This window comes from Engystomops pustulosus, chromosome 6, assembly GCF_040894005.1.
Source record: "Engystomops pustulosus chromosome 6, aEngPut4.maternal, whole genome shotgun sequence".
Lineage (NCBI taxonomy): Eukaryota > Metazoa > Chordata > Amphibia > Anura > Leptodactylidae > Engystomops > Engystomops pustulosus.
The window spans coordinates 18,182,201-18,192,645 of record NC_092416.1 but is presented as its reverse complement, the minus strand read 5'-3'; positions in this window follow the sequence as shown (position 1 = coordinate 18,192,645).

The window sequence follows — 10,445 nt, the reverse complement described above, 5'->3', positions numbered from 1 at the left end:
ACATAGGGGGCAGTATTATAGTAGTTATTAGTAGAGATGAGCGAACATGCTCGTCCGAGCTTGATGCTCGTTCGAGCATTAAGGTACTCGAGACGGCTCGTTGCTCGGACGAGTATTTCCCCTGCTCGAGATCGAGCATTTAATTAAAAATACACAGTGAAGAACAATGAAGAATAGAATAAAAACAGTGAACACAGTGAACACAGGATCATTTAAGTGAAAAACACAGTGAAGAACACAGTGAAGAATAGATTACAGATGTTCGGCACATCTGCTTACTTGTCGGAAGATACGCGCGGAACGGTGCGAACAAAATAGCATGTGAAGAACAATATATATGTGTGAAGAAGACATTGCAGAACACGGTGAGCAGGACGGAGACACAAGGGAGCAGCACAGAGACACCGGGGAGCAGCACGGAGACATGGGGCAGCGGCAGCACGGAGACATGGGGCAGCGGCAGCACGGAGACATGGGGCACGGAGACATGGGGCACGGAGACATGGGCACGGAGAGCAGCGGGGCACGGAGACATGGGGCACGGAGAGCAGCGGGGCACGGAGAGCAGCGGGGCACGGAGACATGGGGCACGGAGACATGGGCACGGAGAGCAGCGGGGCACGGAGACATGGGGCACGGAGACATGGGCACGGAGAGCAGCGGGGCACGGAGAGCAGCGGGGCACGGAGACATGGGGCAGCGGCAGCACAGAGACATCGGGCAGCGGCACGGAGACATCAGGGAGCGGCACGGAGACATCGGGGCACGGAGACATCGGGGCACGGAGACATCGAGGGGCACGGAGACATCGGGGCACGGAGACATCGGGGCACGGAGACATCGAGGGGCACGGAGACATCGAGGGGCACGGAGACATCGAGGGGCACGGAGACATCGAGGGGCACGGAGACATCGAGGGGCACGGAGACATCGAGGGGCACGGAGACATCGAGGGGCACGGAGATATCGAGGGGCACGGAGACATCGAGGGGCACGGAGACATCGGGGAGACTTCAGTGGAAGAAGAGCAGCGGATCCCGGGACAGCGTATCTCCCGACAAGTAAGCAGATGTGCAGAACATCTGTAATCTATTCTTCACTGTGTTTTTCACTTAAATGATCCTGTGTTCACTGTTTTTATTCTATTCTTCACTGTTCTTCACATCTGCTAACTTGTCGGGAGATAATATACGCGCGGAGCAGTGAAGAATAGATTGCAGATGTTTGCATACATCTGCTAACTTATCAGAAGTCATTCTTTTTCAATTAATTAACACATTTTATTCCCGAACCATGGTCCCTTTGAAAAATGCTCGAGTCTCCCATTGACTTCAATGGGGCTCGTTTTTCGAGACGAGCACTCGAGCATCTGGAAAAGTTCGTCTCGAATAACGAGCACTCGAGCATTTTAGTGCTCGCTCATCTCTAGTTATTAGTAGTTATATTCTTGTACATAGGGGGCAGTATTATAGTAGTTATATTCTTGTACATAGGGGCAGTATTATAGTAGTTATATTCTTGTACATAGGGGGCAGTATTATAGTAGTTATATTCTTGTACATAGGGGGCAGTATTATAGTAGTTATATTCTTGTACATAACTGGCACCAGTTCTAGTTCCCCCCGCTGCCCCCAGTTTTAGTTCCTCCATTTGTTGCCCCAGTTGTAGTGCCCCCAATTTTGCCTCCAGTTCTAGTGCCCCCATTCCTGCCCCCCAGTTCTAGTTCCCCCCTTCCTGCTCCCAGTTTTGGTGTGTCCCCCCTGCTGCTTCAAGTTTTAGTTTCTACTAACTGTGAGCAGAGCAGTCCTGTTCCGCGGGAGTCTGTATAGAGAAGTCAGAGGGTCAGGTGATGATAACATCACCCCAGGTCCTCCAGCCTTCCCTGTATACAGCAACCAACGAGTCCTCAAGCAGTGAGTTCTTATTACACGTTTTATCATTGCGTTTTTGCCGCGAATCGCAGCAAATAATAATAATAATATAATAATAATAATAAAATAATAATAATAGTAATAGAATCGCGACCCCTGTGTTTTGGTCGACCGACCCCCGCCGGGGTCATGAGCCACAGGTTGAGAACCGCTGATCTAGAGGTATCTAGAAAGACAAGGCAAGTTATTGATTCTTCTTTTTTTTATTTAAATTATTGATATTTTTTGGATGCCTAGGTTTGATTACAAAAAAAATAAAAAATATCAAGTTAAAATTCTTGGAGAAAATACAAATGGCTATTTTTACTTGCAATAGAATTACCATATATACTCGAGTATAAGTCTAGTTTTTCAGATCAAAAAAATGTGCTGAAACCCCAAACTCGGCTTATACTTGAGTGAAAAAAATATATCAAAACTCACCGTTCCGGCTTCCCACGCTGCTGGCTATATAATGGGGCAGACTATATACTATGGGACAGGGTCCGGCAGGCTATATACTGGGGATTCTGTGACCAATGCATTTCCCACCCTTGGCTTATACTCGAGTCAATAGGTTTTCCCAGGTTTTTGTGGTAAAATTAGGGGGCCTCAGTTTATACTTGGGTTGGCTTATACTCGAGTATATGCGTTTTTTTGTTTGTTTTTTTTTTAAATCAACGAAACCGTTGAAGAATGAGAGGAGACTACAAGTCCATCCCCAGAGTTGAGTTTTAAAATCGTTTTAAAAGCCCAAATTAAATCTAGAAAAGAGCAAATCTATTCATCAACTTCTTGATTTGGTACGAATCTTACCACCAAATCAAATCTGAATATAAAGTATCATGGAAGGTCAACGACACCTGAGTGCTTCCTCTGTAATCCTTATCTTTTGTCAATAGTCATATCCATTACCATTGGAAATTTGACCTTTCAAGAAAATCTACCATCAAAATAAATCATCATGATAAACCAGGGTCAAACGTTGCAGTGCATTTCATCATTTAATTTATTCTGAAACTGTCAGTTTGGCCTAAATGAATGTATTTTCCAAAAAAATTCTAGTTTCTAAATCGCAGGTCCATATTTTTTAACCCATGTGAAACACTTAAAGGGTTAATAGACTTAATAGAAGTTGTTTTACATAGGTTGAGGGGTGAACTTTCTATAGTGGGGTAATTTATGGGGTTTTACTATTATTTAGGCCTCTCAAAGTCACTTGAAAGCTGAGTTGTCCCTCAAAATGTGAGTTTTGGCAATTTTCATGAAAATAAGAAAAATCGCACCTAAAGTTCTGCACCTCATAACATCCTAGAAAAATGACCGGAAGCATAAAATATCATCCCAACATAAAGCAGACATTCCGTAAATGTTAATTATCAAACTTTTTGGGTAGTTTTACATCTTGTCTGGAAATCAGAACATTTCAAACTTGGAAAATGAAGAATTTTTACAAACTTTGGCCAAATTTTCACTTTTTTTCAGAACGAAACGCAAAACTTATCACTTACATTGTACTTCATGTTAGTTATAAAATTTATCACGAGAAAACATTCTCAAAAGCACCTGGATATATTAAAGCGTTCCGAAGTTATAACCAATTATCGTGAGACATGTCAGATTTGAAAAATCGAGTCTGGTCATTGAGCTGAAAACTAGTGTCGGTGATAAGGGGTTAAGTAACTGCCCCGGGTTAATCATATTGATGGTAGATTTTCTGTAACCTTAATCGCTGATTTTTCTTTTCCAGAATATCAATGTTTTATGAATAATACCGGTAATAGGTTTATTCACATAAAAATTAAAGAACAGGCAGTCCCCAAGTTACATACAAGATACAAGTTGTACATACTGATAGTCGTAACAGGTATATTTTATAATTGTAGCTCAAAAACTTTTTTTTGTCCCAGTGACAATTGGATTTTCAAATTTTCTTGCTGGCATGGGAACAGAAATGATGAATTATACTTAATTACAGACACCAATATACTTGGGACATTGGCTGGGTAGCTATATACTGGGTTAGAGGCTGTCTATATACTGGGGTCTGGCTGATCATTGCAGCCTGGGACTAAAGTAAAGGATCCAGAGAGCTTCAACCGAAAGTCACAGTTGGATGAAAGGTCCATTTGTAACTAGGGGCCGTCTGTAAGTCGGGGACAAATACAAATCATTGAACAAGTAAAAATAGTAAATATTGATAATAACAACATTTTCTTTTTTTCTTTCCTAGAATAAGATATAATCTATACATAGCGGTCTCAGTCATATTGGACAATGATGGACCTTGTGATACTTCTTTTTCTGGGTAAGTCATTCACTGTTAACTTTCTCAAAGTAGTTACAGGGATTCTCTAGCCATTCAGGCCTGATGCATGGGGAATGTTCGGGTCTACAATCTGATGTAGATTCATCTGTTTATAATTAGAGATGAGCGAGCACTAAAATGCTCGGGTGCTCGTTATTCGAGACGAACTTTTCCAGATGCTCGAGTGCTCGTCTCGAATAACGAGCCCCATTGAAGTCAATGGGAGACTCGAGCATTTTTCAAAGGGACCATGGTTCGGGAATAAAATGTGTTATTTAATTGAAAAAGAATGTCTTCTGATAAGTTATCAGATGTATGCAAACATCTGCAATCTATTCTTCACTGTTCCGCGCGTATATTATCTCCCGACAAGTTATCAGATGTGAAGAACAGTGAAGAATAGAATAAAAACAGTGAACACAGGATCATTTAAGTGAAAAACACAGTGAAGAACACAGTGAAGAATAGATTACAGATGTTCGGCACATCTGCTTACTTGTCGGGAGAGGAGATACGCTGTCCCGGGATCCGCTCCTCTTCTTCCACTGAAGTCTCCCCGATGTCTGCCTGCTGCCCGATGTCTGCCAGCTGCTCGATGTCTCCCTGGTGCCCGCGATGTCTCCCTGCTGCGCGCGATGTCTCCCTGCTGCGCGCGATGTGTCTCTGCTGCGCCCGATGTGTCTCTGCTGCGCCCGATGTCTCCCTGCTGCGCCCGATGTCTCCCTGCTGCGCCAGATGTCTCCCTGCTGTGCGATGTCTCCCTGCTGCCGTTCCGCGTGTATCTTCCGACAAGTAAGCAGATGTGCCGAACATCTGTAATCTATTCTTCACTGTGTTCTTCACTTAAATGATCCTGTGTTCACTGTGTTCACTGTTTTTATTCTATTCTTCATTGTTCTTCACTGTGTTTGTTTAATTAAATGCTCGATCTCGAGCAGGGGAAATACTCGTCCGAGCAACGAGCCGTTTCGAGTACCTTAATACTCGAACGAGCATCAAGCTCGGACGAGTATACTCGCTCATCTCTATTTATAATGTGTCTATCTCCATTTCTCATTTATGATATACTTACTAGTCAAAGACCACCCTTGTTGGATTTGTTCTGTTACATTTTCTCTCCAATTTTTATACTCAGTAGTGTAAAGGTATGTATGTCAGGTCAGTATTATCCTATATCGGGGAGTATTTATCACGACTTCTATGCCACAAAAGTATTGTAGAAACCCTTCCATAAGTGCAAATGTTAGCTTATAATATTTTTCCTTTCATGAAGAGGGGCTGGGCTGGCAGGGGAGTGGGCCGATGCGGGTCATAAAATTCTCTGCAGCGCTGAAAACCTCTTGATGTATGTAAACTGGTGCAAATTCTTAAATGTTGAGCATTGTCTTGTCTCGCCTGCCAGTTGTTGTAGTCGGCTTCTACAGAAAGATTGTAGTTGCTTATACGGAAACTGCCGGTTTGTGGGAGGTTGAACTCATGGATAATCTCTTCCATTGATCCTCTATCGGGTGTAATATGTGCCTGACCGGGTCGATCACATTTTGCTTCCTCAGGGTATAAATAATACTGTTTTTTTCTGGTTTACACTCATGATGTCGGAGTAGTGGATGCTTTGAAAGTTTAAATAGCAATTTGTATTCTTACCTAAGAACATTCCAGGCAATTGTTGTGTCCAGTAGTAAGACCTTTTGTTATCTACTCTGGGAGTTTAGAAAATGGGCTGTGGAAAAGAGCTGCAAGATCATATGGTTCCACCATCACATTTTAGGGCTAATTTGGCGTTGTAGTTTGTGTTATTTAACCAATCTTGGTTGTGACGTCCTATGCTAACGAGGTTATAAAAGTGATGAAAATTGATCCCACCAACTGTAAGTGGTCGCATCAGCCATTCTTCCTTCTTTTCCCCTGTCATACAAATTGTGTGAACCATGAATGTAAGTGTGCTGCATCCTACCTATTGAAAAGCAATGGGATTGTCTGCAGGGGATATAACAGTTTTGCGGAACTTATCTTCACCAGATCTATCCCGGATGAAAACTCTTTCCAACTAAGTTTTGACTTTTTTGGAATAGAGAGGAATAGTTTAATGAACATAAAGAGCTTGAATGTTTCCTTCTTTGATCCCCTAATATGTTACACGTGTAGAAAGTACACACAGCCCTAGTCTATCAAAGTATGACAGTAGGTGGTCTATAATATTTCATTCTTTTGCACAACATAAAATTATATAGTGCCCCATATGCTTGAGAAAAGCTCGTACAGCTGAAACGTTGTACATGAGGTATAATACAAATCTCCACTTTTTCTCATCAAATGGGAGTGCCGCCTTTTTTTGAATTTTCGAATACATACTTGTTGTTGGGCAAGGATCAAAGATAGCAGCCTATCTTTTGGCTCCCTTAGAATGTGCTCCTATTTTTGTGTGTAATTCATTGGATTTGCTGCCTTCCTTCCTTGAGTGTTGCAGTGTATTAAAACTGAAATATACAGTTACGGTGAAATAAGACTGTGATACCCTGTGAAATGCTTTCTGCCTGCAGGTCAGGTGTGCAGAATAATTTGGAAAGATCAGCAGTTTCTCCCCTTTTAGTACCAAAGTTGAGATATCTGTATGCCCGGAGTATCACTTCTCTGCGTAGTCCAAATATTTTGCTACTGTTTGTCATGGGCGCTCCCTCTTTTGGTTCTTATCTGAGTGTGCCTGTGCTGTTCCCTAACAATGTGCTGTTCTGAGCTTTGTAGAGCCATTTTAGGCCTAGCTCAGTCACTGAGTGTATATCTCAGGATGTTCCACCACTTTAAAAATATTTCATCTCGAGTGGTTCTCAAGGTCATCTGAGAACCTTCTTAACCTTCTCATCTTCTTATCTGAGTGCACTTGTATAGTCTACAAAACAAAGATGAGGACAGGCACTACCAATGTTGAATAGTAATCAGACGTCCATACATCCCATAAAAATATATGGACCAAAAGAGGATAAAACAGTTGGATGTGTACACAGGACTAAACAAGTAATATCAAGTTTTATTCGTATACAAAAAATGAAACAAACAATAACCATAGGACAACAATTAAATAAAAACACTTAAAAAGTACACCTGACAGGTGTACACAGCTGGCAAGGGCAAAATGTGCTGTACAATGGATGAAACAAGAAAGTGACTTGTGAAAAGGAGCCCTAATGCAGGTGCGCCCACATACCTAATATATACAATACCCAGGCCAATTCCATATGGCCAAATAATGGAGACAGGCAAGCATGGTCAGAGAGAGAGGAAGATGAGCAGACCCCACGTGTATTGTCCCCTTTGGGTGCCCCTGAGGAAGTAACCTTAAGGGGACGATACACGTGGGGTCTGCTCACCTCCATTTCTCTCTGACCATGCCTACCTGCCTCCCTCATTTGGCCATATGGAATTAGCCTGGGTATCATATGCATTAGGTGTGTGGGTGCATCTGCATTAGGGCTTTGCACAAGTCACTTTCTTGTTTCATCCATTGTGTTGTGTCATGGGTGCCCCCGTGATCCATGTCACAGATTGCAGGCACACCCGTGCCCCTCTCCATGGTGCTGCGCTCCCTGGCATAAACTCATCTCTCCACGCTCCTGCTCCCATCCTGGCTAGGCACTTTAAGATTTAAAGGGCCAGCGCATCGCTGACCGGGTTTTTCCATAAATACCGGTGACTCCCATCACTCCCTGACGGATCTTTGAGCTACCTAGCTTTAGAGAAAGCTTCTGCATTGTTCCTGTTACCTTCCTGTTCCCTTTTGCATTGATCTTCTGTTGTGACCTCGTTCCTGACCTCTACATCTCTGCCGCCTGCCCTGTCAACCAGCCTGCTTCTGACTACAAGCCGGGATCACGTTTCTGTATCACTACCTTGGCTGCCACCGCGGGCTAGTCGCACCTGTGGAACGACCTGGTGGAAACCTGCCCCAGCAAGGACATCCTGATTTGCGGCAGGATCTAGTGAAGACCAGGTGCCACTTACATTCTGGTCCCTGGTGTCAGCTAGTATCATCTCCAGTGGTGGTCCAGAGGGTCCACCAACCCGAACCCCGACATTTTGTTTGCACTTGAGCCATACTTTGGTATTTATACTCATGAATTATTATTTGGTTATTACTGTTCAGGCGGATAGAGATAGGGAGATTAGGGCACTTTTTGCCCTTGGCAGCTGTGTACACCTGTCAGGTGTACTTTTTAAGTGTTTTAATTTCATAGTCGTCCTGTGGTTATTGTTTGTTTCATTTTTTGTATACAAATAAAACTTGATATTACTTGTTTAGTCCTGTGTACGCATCCATCTGTTTTCTCTTCTTTTGGTCCATAAAGGTATAGTCTATACGTGACAAAGACCTATGGGTATAGATATAATGCATGTACTCCTTACTGTCTGGGTCTTGATGGTATCTTGATGGCATCCATCAGACCGAATATTACCTAGTTCTATGTCTTGTTGTGTATTCTTCACAGTTTGCGTTTTACGATGTTGCCGTTGAATGCCACACCTGCCACACCTTCTTCTCACCATTTTGACCTAGCAAAAATCTCTCTCCTGTAATTGAGTTTCCTGTGAATCAGCTCTTTTATGTGGGGAGAGGAGGCAATTTACATTCCATGACACTACCTTCGTCATGTGGAAGGACTGTGGAATGTGGTGCAATATAATAAAACCATGTTATGTACAATTCAACAAAGTAACAAAATCCATAACATAATTTGAGAATTTGCATCATCCTCCACTATGAAAACCACAATTTAACTCTTGTGGGAAAAAGCATCATAAATTTTTTGACTTCTCCTATTGCTGCAATGCATGGCCCGCGCTAACCTGGTAAGAGAATCTGGTAAATTCCCTGCAAAGGGATGTGATAACACTTTCACGGTCAGAAGAGTGGCCTGACTTATTGATATGGTAATAAATTGGATTTTCATAATCCCGGTGGTCTATTTGGCGTTAGAGCTGTCTTTCTGGTCACAGTGATCGCATGGAGTTCCTCCAGGGGCGCTTGATGGTTCTAGAAGTAAAGCGGCTTCTGCATCTTGCAGTTCCTGAAAGATTTGCTGCTTTCCATCCTTGAGTGTTTCCATGTATTAAAACTGAAATATACAGTTACATTGGAAGTCTGTGATGTCCTGTGAAATGCTTTGTGACTGCAGGTCAGGTCTGCAGAATAATCTGGAAAGATCAGCAGTTTCTCCCCTTTTAGCACCAATGTTTAGATCTCTGTATGCCCAGAGTATCACTTCTCTGTGTAGTCCAAATATTTTGCTACTGTTTGTCATGGGGGCTCCCTATTGCTGTTCCCAGACAATGTGCCCTCTGAACTTTGTAGAGCCAGTTTAGGCCTAGCTCAGTCATTGAGTGTATATCTCAGGATGTTCCACCATTTTAAGATTATTTCATCTCGAGCGGTTCTCAAGGTCATCTAGTTTGGCCATTATGAGGTTGTTTTCTTTTCTGGTTTCATACCCTTGACATTGCACATTTGTGTAGTGATATGAGCTGCTCCAGTTCTTCCAAGCGAGAGGAGTGATCTGCCACTTGCAGGGTTTGCATTACATCTTCTAATGTCACTACTTTCTCTTGTGTGGTTGGTGCAAGTTTGCACACTACTTCTTTTGCCAGCTTTTTGTAATTACTTTTCAGTTGTTGGCGACTTGCACCTGACTCCGCTCCATCATATTTCGGGTGGTTTTCTTTGTCTAACTGGACTTCTTTTCCATGTGTTTCGGTGATGGCACATAGATGGTATCAAGTATCTGTTTGCTTCTAGGAAAATGGTGCTTCTCAGTGCCCCTGACATCACTGACCTGATGACTGTATCACAGTTGGATAGGGGTTAACATAACCTTTCTTTAGAGCTACAAAGTGCCACAAACCAGGGGTAGTGAGATACAGAGTCGCCAAGCAAAATACAGAGTTGCCAAGCAAAATTGGTGTCATTGTCTGGCAGAAGGTCAGGACGGGCAACACGGGATCAGAGTCAGGGATGTAGCAGTAAGTCAGGACAGGCGGAAAAGAATTAAAGTCAGAAACATAGCAAGAGGTCACAACGGGAATCACACAAGCAGAACGGTAACGCTTTCGCAATGGCATAGAGCACAAAGATCCGATGGGGTGTGAAGGTAGAGGACGGGCCTTATTAGAAGTCCGGGAGTGGCCAACCAATTAAAGGTGCGCTCGCCCTCTAAATCTTCGGGGGCCCTAGGTTGCCC